This window comes from Peromyscus californicus, unplaced genomic scaffold (assembly GCF_007827085.1).
Source record: "Peromyscus californicus insignis strain IS unplaced genomic scaffold, ASM782708v3 Scaffold_15__1_contigs__length_86483966, whole genome shotgun sequence".
NCBI classification, from domain to species: domain Eukaryota; kingdom Metazoa; phylum Chordata; class Mammalia; order Rodentia; family Cricetidae; genus Peromyscus; species Peromyscus californicus.
This window is the reverse complement of record NW_026294447.1, coordinates 76,329,833-76,346,502: the sequence shown is the minus strand read 5'-3', so window position 1 is coordinate 76,346,502 and position 16,670 is coordinate 76,329,833. Positions and strand designations below refer to the sequence as shown.

Here is a 16,670-nt window from a genome sequence, read left to right as displayed (position 1 = left end):
GTGATTTCCCAGCTACACTAGTAGTTTCTGGTTCTTTTGCTTAATTAATTTCCATTTGATTGGAAGACACTTGTTGCATGACCAACTTGAAGCAATATGTTGTATAGCAACTGAGGAGGAGGTTCCTTTACAAAATACATATTCTTACAGATTTAGCACCGGATTTCTCCAGTAATCATTAGCTTTTGTCACTTTGTCATTGTGCTGTTTAGTTTTTTGGATAGCAGCTTGCAGCTCAAGAAAAAAGCCTTTTATGTGCTCTGTTTCTTATTCATCTTGCAAAGGTTTCAGGCATTCCTACCGTGAACTGGATTGTGCTGAGGCCCAGAGGGAGCCAGGCAGACATAACCTCTGCCCTCTCGGAGCTTAAAGGATGTCAGGGGAAGTCTTAAAGGAGGATTACCTTAAATCGATCATGGGAAGGTTGTGGAGGAGAATAGAGAAAGCTTTGGCAGTTGACGAAAAGCAGGGCTCTCCCGCTCTGGATATCAGTAAGAAAATGGCATTGGAGCTGAGGCCTCAGAGGAGGTCAAGATTAATGCAGTCAACACATAGGAGTTCACAGAGGAAAGACCCCCCACACACACACACACACCAAAGGGTTCCAAGCTCGGGAAAAGCAGGGCAGAGTGCAGAGGACTTGGGGGCAAGGAGGAGAGCCAGAAATGACACTTGTCAATGTTTATTTTATAGGGCTTATTATGTGCCAGATCAGGGCCAAGCCCTTTATATTCTCCCTCTCTCTCTTTCTCCCCACACCCCACTGCTAAATTGCCTCAGCTAACCTCAAATACATTAGCTCTTTTAGTTCTTAAAAAAAGCTTTTAGGTTTATTTTATGTACATGAGTGTTTTGTCTGACTGCAGGTATGTATGCGATGTAGAGGAAAAATTAGTAGAGTCATTGTATCTAGGGTAAACGTTAGAATGAAATAGTTGTTTTCACTGAATCTAAGCTAAACAAATGAATGAACAGTTGTTTTCTCGAAGTACTTACGTCTTGAAGAAATCATTGTGGGAAACACTTTTCTGATATCTGTAGCGTTGTTTTTCTGAAGGAGCTTTACAGCCTTTGCATGACTTTGGTCACAGGACAGTCCTGGCACACCTGGGGTGTCTTGCATTATTGGGTACTGCAAAGAGTACACAATAAGGACCAAGGTTGCAGGAGTGTGTTGTTTTCCTTCAGAAAACATACAGATTAGGCCGGGTGGTGGTGGCGCATGCCTTTAATCCCAGCACTCGGGAGACAGAGCCAGGCAGATCTCTGTGAGTTCGAGGCCAGCCTGTCGACAGAGCCACATCCAGGACAGGCACCAAAACTACACAGAGAAACCCTGTCTCGAAAGAAAACAAAAACAAAAAACAAAAACAAACAACAACAAACATACAGTTTAGATCAGGAACTTTGTATGAGGAACTTGCTCTACCCAAAACACAACTTTGTGTAACAATCAATAAATACACCTTTGCTGGCTGTTTGGGGCTCAGTCAGTTCATAGGAACTATTCCTCCCTGCTGTGACACAGCCTGAATTGCATTTTGGAGTGACCCTCTTTCTTCAACGGACCCGAGCAACACAGAACACCCAACAGCACAATGTGCATGCCTGGTGCTCAAGGAGGTCAGAAGAGGGCACTGGGTCCCCTGGAACTGGAAGTACGGACAGTTGTGAGCCACCATGTGGGTGCTGGGAACTCAACCCTGGTCCCCTGCAAGAGCAACAAGTGCTCTTAGCCACTGAACCGCGTCTTCAGCTCCAACTCTTTGCATTCTTTTTTGGGGTGGCTGACAACCGTCTAGGACTCCAGGTCCAGGAGATCCAATGCCCTCTTTTGGCCTCCTCAGGTATCAGGCACACACATGATACGGATACATGCATGAAGGCAAAACACCCATATGCATGAAATAAGAATTAAAAAACAAAAACTGAGTATGGTGGCACACACTTTTAATCCCAGCACTCAGAAGGCTGAGGCAGTTGGATATCTATGAGTTCCAGGATAGCCTGATCTAAATAATGAGTTCCAGGACAACCAGGGCTACACAGAGAGAACTTATCTCAAACTCCCCACAGCAGTAATAATAATAATAGGATGGGTCAGTTCCTTAGAGATACTGTTTCAGAGGAGAACCTGGAGGATCACTAAAGGAAGGAAACGGTGGTGGTGAGTGGGACTGAAAAAGGCCAGAGAATTGGAGATGTATCAGGTTTAATCTGCAGAGAGAGAGAGAGAGAGAGAGAGAGAGAGAGAGAGAGAGAGAGAGAGAGAGAGAGAGAGAGATGGAGGCCTGGCTTATGAAGTTTCAGAGGGAGGTTTACAGACTCTATCAAGGTCGTTCGCTATTTTGAGTTAATATTCTGTCATTCTGGTCAGCTGGGCCTGAAGAAGCAGCCATGATTAACAAGAGACCAGACAAATGAATCTTTGCATTACTGGGACAATGGCTAGCCGGAGCTAAGAAATTGGTGATGATTAAGTAGAGACCAGCATCACTGAGGTAAAATTTTCTGGGAAGTGGTTCTTGAGAGTCAGTACACAGAAGCCGTGTTCCAGAGGCGGCCAAGGTTGTACCTTATACTGGCAGCCAAACTTGGTAGTACGAGAGGCACCCAGGTGGTACTGGTTTTGAAGTCATGGAGAGGCCATGGAGAACAGCTGAGGCTGGGAGCTATGAGAGGCCCAGAGCAGCCACCGATGAAGGTGTAGCCAGGATTGAAGGAGTCATACAGAGAAGATGAGGCTTGGCACCATGAAGTGAGCCTAGCAGAGGCTGTTGGTGAAAGTGCAGCCCAGTTGCCGCAGAAGGCCTCGGCATTTTGGAGATGCCAGGACCATGGGAGGACCACCAGGAACAGCAGCAGCAGTGGTGTGGAGCCACCTGAGCCTAGAAGACAAGCTGTGTGCGCTGCAGAGGGTGGAGGAGAAGTGACCCAAGGCCCTTGGAGGAGCCCAGAAGATCGGAAGTGGAACCTAGACATTGGGCATTGAGTTATTTTCACTGTTAGAGTTTGGTTTTTGCTTTGTTCAGATTGTGACTGTGCCCTGGTTCTTCCCTCTTGAAGTAAGGAAATATTTATTTTTTTGATTTACAGAAGCCCACGGTTGAGACTGAATTTTTATTAAGATTTGTTTTTATTTCATGTGTATGAATATTTCCCCTGTAAGTATGTCTGTGTACCAAATTCGTGCGATGTTCACAGGGTGTGGGGGGACAGAGAAGAGGGTGTGGATCCCCTGGCACTGAAGTTGTAGATGGTTGTGAGTCATTATGTGGGTACTGGGATTTGAACCAGGTCTTCCAGAAGAGCAGCAACTATTCTTAAAAGCAGCAACTATTCTTAACTACTGAGCTATCTCTCCAGCCCTGAGAGACTGAATTTTAAAGTGTTTGATTTTTAAAGACTGTGGGACTTTTAACATTTGTAAAATGTTTTATGTTGTGATTTTGATGTTAATGTGTGATCTTGGGGGTGAACAAGAAAGGAATGGTTATGGTTAAACAGTGATATGTTTGTGTGTCAAGTTGACAAGAGGTCAATTGTCCTGGCTAGTTTATGCCAACTTGATAAATCTGAAAGGAGGGAACCTTAATTGAGAAAAGTCCTCTCTAAGATCCAGCTGTAAGGCATTTTTTTAATTGATGGGGGAGGGTCTAGTCCATGGTGGGTGGTGCCATCCCTGGGCTGGTGGTCCTGGATTCTATTTAAAAAAAAAAAAAAAAAAAAAAAAAGCAGGCTGAGCAAAGCCATGGGAGCAAGCCAGTAAGCAGCACCCCTCCATGGCTTCTGCATAGCTCCTGCCCCCAGGATCCTGCCCTGACTTCCTTCGATGATGAGCATTGCTGTGAAAGTGTAAGCCAAATAAACCCCTTCTCCAAGTTGCTTGAGTCATGGTGTTTCGATGCAGCAATACAAACCCTAACTAAGACAGATTTTTCTAGAATGTGGCTCAATCTGGATCAAAGGGTAGTTTGAGCAGAGATATTTGCAAATCTATGCGTGTTGCATTATTCACAATAGCCAAGATCCTGAAGTGCTTAGGTACCCAGGAACAGATGAATGGCTAAAGGAACTGTGGTTGATTTAGTTACTTTTTTACTGCTGTGATAAGACGCCATGACCAAAGCAACTTACACATGAAAGCATTTTATTAGGCTTACAGTTCCAGAGGGTTAGAGTCCATGATGGTAGAGCAAAAGCATGGCAGCAGGAACAGCGGAGAGCTCACATCTCAAACCACAAACAAGAGGCAGAGAGCACACTGGGAATAGCATGAATCTTTTGAAACCTCAAAGCCCACCCCAGTGACACACCTCTTTCTATGAAGGTCATAACTCTTAATCCTTCCCAAACATTTCCACCATCTGGGGACCAAGTATTCAAATATACGAGCCGATGGGGCCCATTCTTATTCAAATCACCACAGTAATGGATAGACACAATGGAATTTTATTCAACTATACAGAAGAATGAAATTACGTCATTTTCTAGAAAATGGATGAAACTAAAGATCATCATGTTAAGTGAAATGAGCCAGCCTCAGAAAAGCAAATATCTCTTTTTTTCACATGCATAATCTAGATTTAATATATAATAATCTAGATTTAAATATAAATATGGCAATGCATATATATGATATGAATATAAGGAAGACTATGAAAGGGAAGAAGGGCAGAGAGAGGAACAAGACAGAGTCCTCCCCAATGAGGGTGGGAGAGAAAAATAAAATAGTACATATCTTCTCTCTTACGGAATCTGGATTTAACTCTCCTCCTATCTACCTATCTAAGTATCCTATCTATGTACTTACTTGTATATCTATCTACACACACACACCTAAGTATCCTATCTATGTACTTACTTGTATATCTATCTATCTACACACACACACACACACACACACACACACACACACACACACACACACACAAGAAAGCATTGGGGAGAGAGTGAGGTGGGAGGAGGGATAGGAGAGATAGTAGAAGGGCTCATATTATAAAGGGTATGATAATATATGTGAAAATACTATAATGAACCCTATTATCTTGTTTGCTAATTTAATAATTTGGAAGGGTGGTACAGGCAAGGGATGGCCACTAAGGTCAGAGGCACAGATAGAAACCCGGGAGAACATGATAGGCCTGGATTGCCAAGCTAGAGCTACACTTTTACATCAAGCAGTGAAGGGTTTAAACAAAAAAAAAAAAAAAAATGAGGCACAGAGGTCATGTTCTGTTTCATTCCCCCCAAAAAATACAATGCCCAACTCATCCCCCTAAAGAAATACAATGCTCAGCCGGGCGGTGGTGGCACACGCCTTTAATCCCAGCACTCGGGAGGCAGAGCCAGGCGGATCTCTGTGAGTTCGAGGCCAGCCTGGACTACCAAGTGAGTTCCAGGAAAGGCGCAAAGCTACACAGAGAAACCCTGTCTCGAAAAACCAAAAAAAAAAAAAAAAAGAAATACAATGCTCAACTCATCCCCCTAAAGAAATACAATGCTCAACTCATCCCCCACAACACTCAACACACCCATTTCTCCCTCCCAGACTTCTGAGTGCCAGACCTATGTTTCCCACTACCCAACAGCCTCTTTATCTGGATATCCTGGTCCTCTCCATGAGTTCCTTAGGTTGAGTGACTGGGACCATCCTTCTGTGTATCTATAGAGAGCCTGAAGGGTGTGCTGTTCAAGAGTGTCTTTCACTTTGGATAGGTTAGGATCTGGCAAATCACCCCTCAGCAACTGTAATCCAACATCACATTCACTAATCCATGCTGTGGGATGGTCTGTATGTCAAATCTGTTGCTCTGATTGGTCAATAAATAAAACACTGATTGGCCAGTGGCCAGGCAGGAAGTATAGGCAGGACTAACAGAGAGGAGAATTGAGAGAACAGGAAGCTGGGTGAGGGAGATACTGCTAGCCACCACCATGACAAGCAGCATGTGAAGATGCCGGTAAGCCATGAGCCACGTGGCAAGGTATAGATTTATAGAAATGAATTAATTTAAGATATAAGAAAAGTTAGCAAGAAGCCTGCCACAACCATACATTTTGTAAGCAATATAAGTTTCTGTGTTTACTTGGTTGGGTCTGAGCGGCTGTGGGACTGGCGGGGTGAGAGAGATTTGTCCTGACTGTGGGCCAGGCAGGAAAACTCTAGCTACAAATCCATACTGGTTAAGTGTTCAACTGATATTTGGAAAGAAATGAACAAGCTTATGGCCTAGGTGACAAACTGGCTTCCAGATAGAACTGATTTATAAATTACTATCATTCTCTTTCAAGTTTACATATAGGCATGGACTCAAGGGTAGCAAGATGTCATTAGTAAGGGACCTTTGTTTTATTGCTTAAGGTATTTATTTTGCAAATGTGAGTTAAGTAATAGTTCTCTAGGGCAGTTTTGTCAAACCTTTGTTCCACGGTTGGGTAACACTCCACCCACACTTAGGAATTAAATAAAATGTACTTCACAATGGTCATGATTAAGAGTCCAGGAGGGCTTCACAGGGTGATTCTTCTGTGCCCTATGGAGTTGACTGTGATGGCTCCATGGGGTACAACTGACTTGTGGGTCGGTCTGGGGAAATTCAAGAAGGTATCCCTCAAATGTCTCAAGTTTTGGCAGGAATAACCAGAAGCTGAGCTGGGTGGGGCTGGGTCACTCTCTCTTTGTAGTCTCAGGACTGCTCTACGGTCCTCCTAGAATGCTGGTTGACCATCATCTCCTCCCACTCCTCTACCTCTTCCTCTTCTCCTTCTTCCACTTCTTTCTCCTCCTATCTGTTTTCTTCTCTTATTTTGGGAATTTTTGTTTTGTTTTGTTTTTGTTTTTCGAGACAGGGTTTCTCTGTGTAGCTTTGCGCCTTTCCTGGAACTCACTTGGTAGCCCAGGCTGGCCTCGAACTCACAGAGATCCGCCTGCCTCTGCCTCCCGAGTGCTGGGATTAAAGGCATGCGCCACCACTGCCTGGCTTAGAGGACAACTTTTACGAGCTCTTTTCTACTTTTGTGTGGGTGCTTGGGCTCAAACTTGGGTTGTCAGGCTTCTATGACAAGAGCTTTATCTACTGAGCCATCCCACCACCGAAATGGTTTGGTTTTTTTTATTATTAAAGATTCATTTTATTTTTTATTTATGTGTATGTATCTGTGTCCGTGTGTCCTGTATGCCACTTGTGTGTAGGTGTTTGTGGAGGCCAGAAAAGGGTGTCAGATCCCCTGGAGCTAGATAGAGTTCTAAGTGGTTATGAGCTGCCATACAGTGTGGGTGTTGGGAACTGAAGTTGAATAGCTTAGAAGAACAGGAAGTGCTTTTACCTGCTGAGCTATCCCTCCAGGCCCCCTAAAGTTTTTTGTTTTTGTTTTTAATCAATGAATTATGTTTTTGTTTGTTATATAGTTATACAAAAAATGCACCTTTTTTGGTTTTGTTTGTTTTCTTTTTTTTTTTAAACGATGTATAATCTATTTTGCCTAAGATGGTTTCCAAACCCCGAGCCCAAGTGATCCTCATTGCAGCCTCTTGAGTACTGTGATTAATTCATCCTTTTAAAAAGTAAACTTTGGGGACTGGTAAGATGATAATTCGTTGGTTAAGGGTGCTTGCAGAGGACCAGGGTTGGGTTTCCAGCCCCTGCATGGTGGCTCACAATCATCCCTAACCCCAGGTCCAGGAGATCGGGCACCTTCTTCAGGCCGCTCGCTGCAGGTAGCAGACAAGCATGTTGTGAGGTACCCACCAGAGAAGACCACTCAGACACAGATTCAAGCCTATAGAAAGTTCTTATTAATTGGCCGGAAACTACACTGGGTGTTCAGGATCCCAGTATAGCTCAGAACCTTTCTCACATGAGTTTTTACACACACACACACACACACACACACACACACACACACACACACACACACTCACACAACCCCACATCCTGGGTTGACACAGCTAAGTTAGCAGGAGCAGTTAGCCAGAAGCAGAACTACAGAACCAAAACGCAAAGTTGGTACATTTATGGACTTTTCCAGAACTATGGACTTGGATGGGTTAGGTCTTTGTTCTCCTTTTGGTAAGGTGTTGCCGCCTACATGCTGGGTTCCACAGAGGCCTGAATTGCATTGGTTGTGCTAAGGTCTGTGAGCCGGGTACAGGCATGTTTCATACATGCAGGCAAAACACTCATACCCAGAAAATAAAAATAAATAAATTTATTTTAAAGTACAATTTAGAGATGGGGAGATTGCTCAGATTTTGTGGTGGACATCTCTAATCCCAGCACTGAGAGGTGGCAGGGTGATAACAGGAGAATCAGTGGGGAACTCGGGGGCGAGGTAGCCTGCGGTATGCAGTGCCGCCTCAACCAGGGCAGAGGGAGAGAACCACCTTTGACAGTCGCCTCTGGCCTCCCAACACTAATCAGTTTCTGCCTCTATGGATTTACCTATTTAGGACACATTGTATAAATGAAATCCTACAGCGTGTGGCCCTTTAAATCTGGCCTTTTTCATTTAGCATAATCTTTGAGAGTTTTATTTTTACTATTTTTAATTATGTGTATGTGTGCATGCCCGTGTGGGGGCATGCCAGAGGCATTGGATCCTCCTGAAGCTGGAGTTATGGGCTGTTGTGAGCACCTGATGTGGGTGCTGGAAACCAAACTCAGGCCCTCTGCAAGAGCAGTATGTACTCTTAACCACTTACTAGGCCATGTTTCCAGCCCCCCAGCAGAAGGTTTTGTTTTTGTTTTCTTAAAGATTAATGATTTTCTAGCATGTATTAATATTTAGTTTCTTTTTTTTAATGGCTGAGAAATATTTCACTATGTAAATATTTTGTTCAGCCACTCATCAATTAATGCAGTTTGGTTTTTCTGCTACTTTTTTGATTATCATACATAATGCTGTTATAAACATTTGTGTGCGGTTTCTGGGTGGACGTGTTTCCGTCATCTTGACTATATACCCAGGAGTGGAATTGCTGGGTCATCTCTTATTTCTTTTTTTTTTTTTTTGGTTTTTCGAGACAGGGTTTCTCTGTGTAGCTTTGCGCCTTTCCTGGGACTCACTTGGTAGCCCAGGCTGGCCTCGAACTCACAGAGATCCTCCTGGCTCTGCCTCCCGAGTGCTGGGATTAAAGGCGTGCGCCACCACCGCCCGGCCATCTCTTATTTCTTATATTCTTGGTTTTGAGCCTAGCCTTAATGGCTGAGCCATCTCTCCAGCCCGCATCTCTTATTTCTATGCTCAATTACTTTACAGGTAAGCTATTTCATTATATATTTTCATTTGCAAGTATGAAGGTTTAAATTTCTCTGCATCCCTGCAAACACTTGCCATTGTGTATTTGATTTTAACCTTTCTTGTGGGTTAGTTTCCCCAAATGATTGAAGAGGCAGAAGGCCTTTTCATGTACTTACTGGTCATTTTGGTCTTTGGAGACATTTCCTGGGAGAAAAGTTCATTCTTATCCATCACCTGTCAGATTGCAAAGCATAGTGGTTATAAAACAATACAGTCTTTGCCTTGTTACAATTTCTTTGTGAAAAAGCAGTTGAAAGCTAGAAAGCAGTTTGCTGTGGGATGTTCTGTATGGCAAATGTGTTGCTGATTAGTCAATAAATAAAACACTGTTTGGCCATTGGCTAGGCAGGAAGTGTAGGCGGGACAAGGAGGAGAATAAAGCTGGGAAGTGGAAGGCTGAGTCAGAGAGACACTGCCAGCCGCCACGATGACAAACAGCATGTGAAGATGCCGGTAAGCCACGAGCCACGTGGCAAGGTATAGATTAATGGAAATGGATTAATTTAAGCTGTAAGAACAGTTAGCAAGAAGCCTGCCACGGCCATACAGTTTGTAACCAATATAAGTCTCTGTGTTTACTTGGTCGGGTTTGAGCGGCTGTGGGACTGGCAGGTGAGAGAGATTTGTCCTGACTGTGGGCCAGGCAGGAAAACTCAAGCTACAGCAGTTTCTCTAAGGGGCACAAACAGCCTTACTATCTGAGCAACAGCCCATTTGGCAAAGGGAGGGTTTAGTAGTATTGTCTCAAGGTAGTTGATTGCTTAAAGTCAAAAAAGCAAAGTGGTTGGGCGTGGTGGCGCACACCTTTAACCCCAGTGCTCAGGAGGCAGAGGCAAGCAGATCTCTGTGAGTTCGAGGCCAGCCTGGTATACAGAGCGAGTTCTAGGATAGTCAGGGTGATAGAGAAACCCTGCCTTGAAAAACAAAACAAAACAAAAAAACAAAAGCAAAGTAATGGGGGAGTTTCTAAGCTGGTTAAGGCTTATGATGGTAAGATTAGTGGAACTAAGGGAAGGGTGTTCAGAAATGCTCTGTGTGTTTTTTCCCCCTAGTATTTCTGTAGTATTTCAAAGTAAGATGTTTTACAAAACAAATTTGATCAGCCATGATGCAGGAAAGGCTGAATATATGTTCTCAGTCTCTCTATAGAAAATTCTGTTTATAAAATACTTATTATTAGACGTGCTCATCAAAGCACACAGCAAAGGATAAGAAAAAGAACCTCAGAGGAGCACTGGCTTGCTCCCTGGCTCTCTCGACTTGCTTTTTCATACCTCCCAGGACCACCTGCCCAGAGTTGACACTACACACAGTGGGCTAGGTCCTCCCACATCAACTGTCCATTGTGAAAGTGCTCCACAGACTTGCTTGCAGCCCAGTCTGATGAAGGCTGTACCAGATAGTTTTATGTCAACTTGACACACGCTGAAGTTGTCGGAAGCAGTAAACTTCAAGTAAGAAAATGCCTCCCTAAGATTGGGCTGTGGGCAGGCCTGTAGGGCATTTTCTTAATTAATGATTGATGGGGGAGGGTCCAGCCCATGGTGGGTGGTGCTGTCTCTGGGCTGGCAGTCCTGGGTTCTACAATAAAGCAGGCTGAGCAAGCCATGGAGAGCAAGCCAGTCAGCAGCACCCCTCCATGGCCTCTGCATCAGCTCCTGTCTCCAGGTTCCTGCCTGTTCAAGTTCCTGCCCTGACTTCCTTCAGTGAACCCTTTCCTCCCCTACTTGTGTTTTGGTCATGGTGTTTCATTGCAGCAATAGAAGTCCTAACTAAGACAGAGGCATTTCCTCAAAATTGATGCTCCCTCTGTCCAGATGACTCCAGCTTGTGCAAGTGGACATAAAAGCAACCTGCCCAGCATTCTTGATCTTGATTTTCTCTTTTTTTTCCCCTCTCCTCTCCTTTCCTCCTTTCTCCTATCTCTTTTTCTTCTTTCTGAGACAAGGTCTTGCTATGTAGTCCAGGCAGAACTGGAACTCAGTCTTCCTCTCCCAGCATTCCATGTGTGGGATTCCAGATGTGCCAGGTGCTTGTGAGTATTCTCCATATTATTCCTTAGATTCTTTGGTTTGCCCCAAGTGAAAAATGCATTGTTTTAAAGCAATCAATGAGGCATGGTGCCTAAGGACTTTGCTGATATCTGTGGACACGCAAGTTGGCAGAAGTTTTGGACAGCCTTCCCCCCTCCACCTCTGAGCCACTCACCATAGTTTCTTTCTTTTCCTTCCTTCCTTCCTTTCTCCCCAACTTCTGTAGTCCTAGAGATCAAACTTAGGGCCTTGTGCATGCCAAGTGAGCCTTCTGCCAACTGAGCTAACCCCCAGCTCCTCAGTATCATCTTTTCCACTTTATATCCCATTCCAATCCCTGGTGCCCAGTTGTCTGTTTTCTAATTATCCTCTGTGAGAGAGGCTTCACCATTTACTTCTCTGCAATCTATTGTGGTGGTTTAAAAGAAAATGGTCCCCAAAGGGAGTGGCACTATTAGGAGGTGTGGCCTTGTTGGAGTAGGTGTGATCATATCGGAGGAAGTGTGTCACTGTGGAGGCGGGCTTTGAACACTCATATATGCTCAAGATACAGCCCAGTGTCTCAGACCATTTCCTGTTGCCTGCGAGATGTAAGACACTTGGCTACTTCTCCAGCACCATGTCTGCCTGCACGCTACCACATTACACCATGATTATAATGAACTGAACCTCTGAACTGTAAGCAAGCCACCCCAATTAAATGTTTTCCTTCATAAGGGTTGCTGTGGTCATTGTGACTCTTCACAGCAATAGAAACCCTAACTAAGATACCTATGCTGTCCAGATTGGCTTCGAATTCCCCCCTTCAACCAGTAACTGAGGCTGTAGGCATGAGCCACAATCCCTGGCTTGCCATCTGCTCCTGTTGGAACCAAATTCTTATACGACTCACAAAATTGTGTGAACCTAAAACCTTTTTTACTTTGAAAAAACCAGTCAATATCAGGACTGGAGAGATAGCTCAGCAGTTAAGAGAGCTTACTGCAGAGGAACCAGGTTTAGTTCCCAGCTCCAATATGGCGGCTCACGGCAATCTGTAACTTTAATTCTAGGGGGATCTGATGTCCTCTTCTGGCCTCCTTGGGCACTAGGCATGCACATGGTACACATACATACATGCAGACAAAACACTTATACACATAAAATAAATATAAATCTTTTAAAAAGATGTCAGGAGCATATTACAAATCTTTAACAAACCAACAGTTGCTCCAAATATCACAAAATCCAGAAAATCTTATTGCATTTGTGTTAAGTAGATTAAGTACAAAGTAAATTAAAGGCATCAATTTACTCTAAAAACCTCAGCATGTATATCACAAACTATAGCTCAATGTCTTTAGTTTTTTATTTTGAAATTTACATATGGTGAAATATAAAAGTTTTAAATGTGTGTTTTCTATTTTGACCAATACATAGATCCATTATGGGTCCCAGGGATTGAACTCGGGTCATCAAGCTTAGCGGCAGGTGCCTTTACCCAGTGAGCCATCTGGTTGGCCACTCTAAAGTCCAACCCAAACCTCTACCAAGGCAGAACATTCCTATCATCCAAGAAGGTCATTCATGAGAGGTATGGCTTTAGCTTTTTAAAAATTACATTTATCCATTCATTTATATTATGTGTGTATTTTGTGTATGTGACCATATGGTACAGAAAGCATGTGGAAGTTAAAGGACAGTTTTAGGAAGTTGATTCTCTCTTTCCATCATTTAGGTCCTAAAGATTGAGTTCAGGATTGGTAGCAAGTATTGTTACCTGATCAGCGATCTCATTAGCTGGAGAGATGTGGTTTTGGCCTGTTCATATGCACAGATACCAGATATTGTAGGTTAATGAAATGACCAGTGGTAGACAGAATTAAAGTGTGAGGAATAAAGTTTGGAAGGTCAAAATGATTAGTAGATGATCAGCATCCTGGGCCCTGAGAGAAACTAGTCATTTGCAGCAAACTGTAAGCAGATTAGCTTGGCTTGACCTGAGTAAAATGCACAGGATCTAAGTGAAGCTTTGCTGTGCTCTGATTGTTTTGAAAGGCCGCCAGGAGCGGAGCCGCGGGCAGCGCAGGCCGGGCCGCATCTCCGTCCCCGCGCCAGCCGCCCGCGCCCGCCATGCGCGCCCCGCAGCGGCCCGCGCGCCCGGGCCCCGCGTCGTAGCGCGGCGGGCGGAGACCGCAGGCTCCCAGCCCGGGCCCGCCGTGTCCTCGAGCCCGATTGGCGCCGCTGCCCGGCGCCAGCGCCCGGTGCCGCCGCCGGCGAGGGTGGTGCGGGCCGCGACCCGGGCGCCCGGGGCCCTGCGGGATGGAGCAGGCCAGGACTAGGGGACCCTGCCGGGTGGAGCAGGCCAAGGGCCGGGGACCCTCCAGGCGGTACAGACTGGGACCCGGGTACCCCCGGGGTGGCGCAGCTTGGGGACTCGGGGACCCTGTGGGGGTGGCGCGGCCTGAGGACTGGGGAGCCCTGCAGGGAGGTGCAGGCCGGGACCCCGGGACTCTTCTGGGGTGGTGCTGAGGGGCCCCAGCATGCTTGCTTGGCCTGACGCCATTTTGAGCAGGGCCTGAGGAGTACGGGGAGGGTTCAGTTGAAGGACATGGGCGCAGGAACGAGCAGGGTGTCTGCGGTCGGCCACCTGGCCCCAGAACAGGGTACTAAAGGTCAGAAAAACAACTTGTACCCTAGATAAGAGCCAAGTCAGCAGGCGTGTCGAGCTCGGCGAAAAACCACGAGCTGTCCTGAGTTTGAACCTGGCCTCATACGAATCGTCCAATCAGAACCCTGTAAACTATGCTTCCTGCTTCTGTACCCGCCCTTCCGCTGCCCGACCCTATAAAAACCCTCCACTCCAGCCCGTCGGCGCGCCAGTCTCTTCAGCCTCTGGAGGGACTGTATCGCCCCGGGTACCCGTGTTCCGGAATAAAGCCTCTTGCTGTTTGCATCTGACTTGTGGTCTCGGTGTGATCTCTGGGCGAGGGTCTCTCCAGAGGGAAGACTCCAAACGGGGGTCTTTCAGTTTCAATAACACACATACCAGAGCTGGACTGTAACTCAGTGGTAGAGAATGAAGTTATCATAGGTGAAGCTCTGTGTTCATTCTCCAGCATCAGGACCAAAACCTTATACAGGATTCTCCCATAGATCCTACCTCCCGAAGGACAGTGTTTCCCAGCAGAAGTGATTGTGGCCCACAGTGGGCAGTTGACAGTGTCTGGAGACATTTCCGGTTGTTGCAGGAGTAGTGCATAGGCATTTTACTGAATGGAGTCCAGGGATCCTGCTAAACACTATCTGCTGCACAGAACAGTTCTTCACCATTTTACAACCCCAAATGGTACTAGTATCTGCTGTAGGTTAAAGGTAGAGGTTGCCATCTATACAGGAATGGCAATGGCACTTAGCACTCACAGCGAACTTTTTTTTTTTTTTTTTTTGAGAAAAAAAGGTGATGTGTTATTTTACCTTTTAAGATCAAGAAGAGAGTCTGGTGAGATGGTCCAATGGTTAAGCGCATGTACTGCTATGCAGAAGACCCTAGTTTAACTCCCAGCACCCACACTGGGTGGCTTACAACCACATATAAATTCCTGTTTCAGAGAGATTTGAAGCCTACTTTTGTGGACACCTGCATTCATGGGCATGTATCTTCTCCCATACACATAATTTAAAATAAAATTTAAAAATATTGAGGAAGAGGAACAATAACTCATTATTGAATAAAATAGATACAAACAGGCGTGGTGATGCACACCTTTAATCCCAGTGCTTGGGAGGCAGAGGCAGGAATAACTCTGAGTTTGAGGTCAGCCAGGTCTCCAGAGTAGACCAGTGCCAGGCCAGCCAGGGCTATATGGTAAGACCTTGACTCAAACCAAACACCCCCATCCCCGGGCAAAAAAAAAAAAACACAAAACAAAGCCAAAAAACACACTTCCATTTTGGTTTAATTTTGGGTAGGGAGGCAGACAGAGGCAGCAGACTGCTCATGCCTAGAAATGGGCATGTTACTGTACAAAAGGTATTTTAGGGAAACTGTTGGGGGCAGTACTAGGCTTCCGTTTTTCTCATCTGGATTCCTGGATCAGTAATTTGAGGATGAAGACAGGGAGAAAGGAAGAATGGAAGAGGAGGAAGAGGCATTTACAGTTTCTCCACTTGCTCTGATTCTGCAGCCTCTGTTCTTAAGGAATATCGAGGACAGTGATGACATCAGCTACAGCTCATGTGTCAAGTGACTCCACTTGACAAATTCCCAGCAAATGTCAAGTCAGAGAGCAGCTTCCCAGCTGTGTTTCATAGAGCATGACCTTGGCAGGCCCGACTGCTGTGTCATCCTAGGAGCCTGGCTGACCTGTCAATCACCTGAGGTGAGCAAGGCACAGTGTCCTTACGGAGGCTTGCAAGTCATTATCACTCCCATCTTGGATAAACAGTAAACTGAGGAGCAGAGAGGCTTGGTGACTTACCTAGAACCATAGAGCTTGTGGCACGGTGACCTGGAATTTGAGCCAGGAAGTCTAGCTCGAAAGTACTTGAACACCATACCCTTCCCTTGACATATCATCGGGTGTGTCAACGTCATTGAAGTGTAACATAAAGCACACACACAAAACGCTGAAATCACAAGTGTCTGACTCAATGAATTTTCACAGCGAGCACACCTCTGTACTAGCGCACAGATCAAAGGATAGAACACTAGCAGCCCCACAGGACCTTCAGCCACCTCCTCTTCATCCTATTTCTTCAATTTATTTATTTTTGTTTTTTTGTTTTGTTTTGTTTTTTCGAGACAGGGTTTCTCTGTGTAGCTTTGCGCCTTTCCTGGAACTCACTTGGTAGCCCAGGCTGGCCTCGAACTCACAGAGATCCGCCTGGCTCTGCCTCCCAAGTGCTGGGATTAAAGGCGTGCGCCACCACCGCCCGGCCAATTTATTTATTTTTAACTTTTGCTTATATAATTGTGTACGTTTGTGAGTGCAGGAATGCAAATGCCACGGCGTCTGTGTGAGTGTGTGTGTGTGTATGTGTGTGTGTGTGTGTGTGTGTGTGTGTGTGTGTGTGTGTGTGTAGAGGGCATGGGATAACTCCTGGGAATCGGCTTGTGGGACCCAGGAACCAAACTCCGGTCATCAACATCAAGCCTGCTTGCTTTTGCTGAAACCCGCTGATCCATTTTCCCTGGCCTATTCGTTTATTTTGGGGTTTGTGAGTACATGCATATGGAAATCCGAGGACAATCTTGCTGGAGTCAGCTCTCTCCTTGTGCCTTCTCTTTGAGGCAAGGTACCTCTTGATTCTGCTGCACTTTCAGTTCCTCTGGGCTCCCTGGCCCCTGAGCTT

The 16,670-nt window shown here is 45.4% G+C and overlaps 1 long non-coding RNA gene across 1 annotated transcript; it reads left to right on the top strand.

The window, feature by feature from the left end:
• Positions 1-13,522: 13,522 nt before the first annotated feature.
• Positions 13,523-14,276, top strand: LOC128110567 (uncharacterized). Its single transcript, XR_008218255.1, has 2 exons — positions 13,523-13,705; positions 14,016-14,276. It is a non-coding gene; the product is annotated as an uncharacterized LOC128110567 (long non-coding RNA).
• Positions 14,277-16,670: the final 2,394 nt, after the last annotated feature.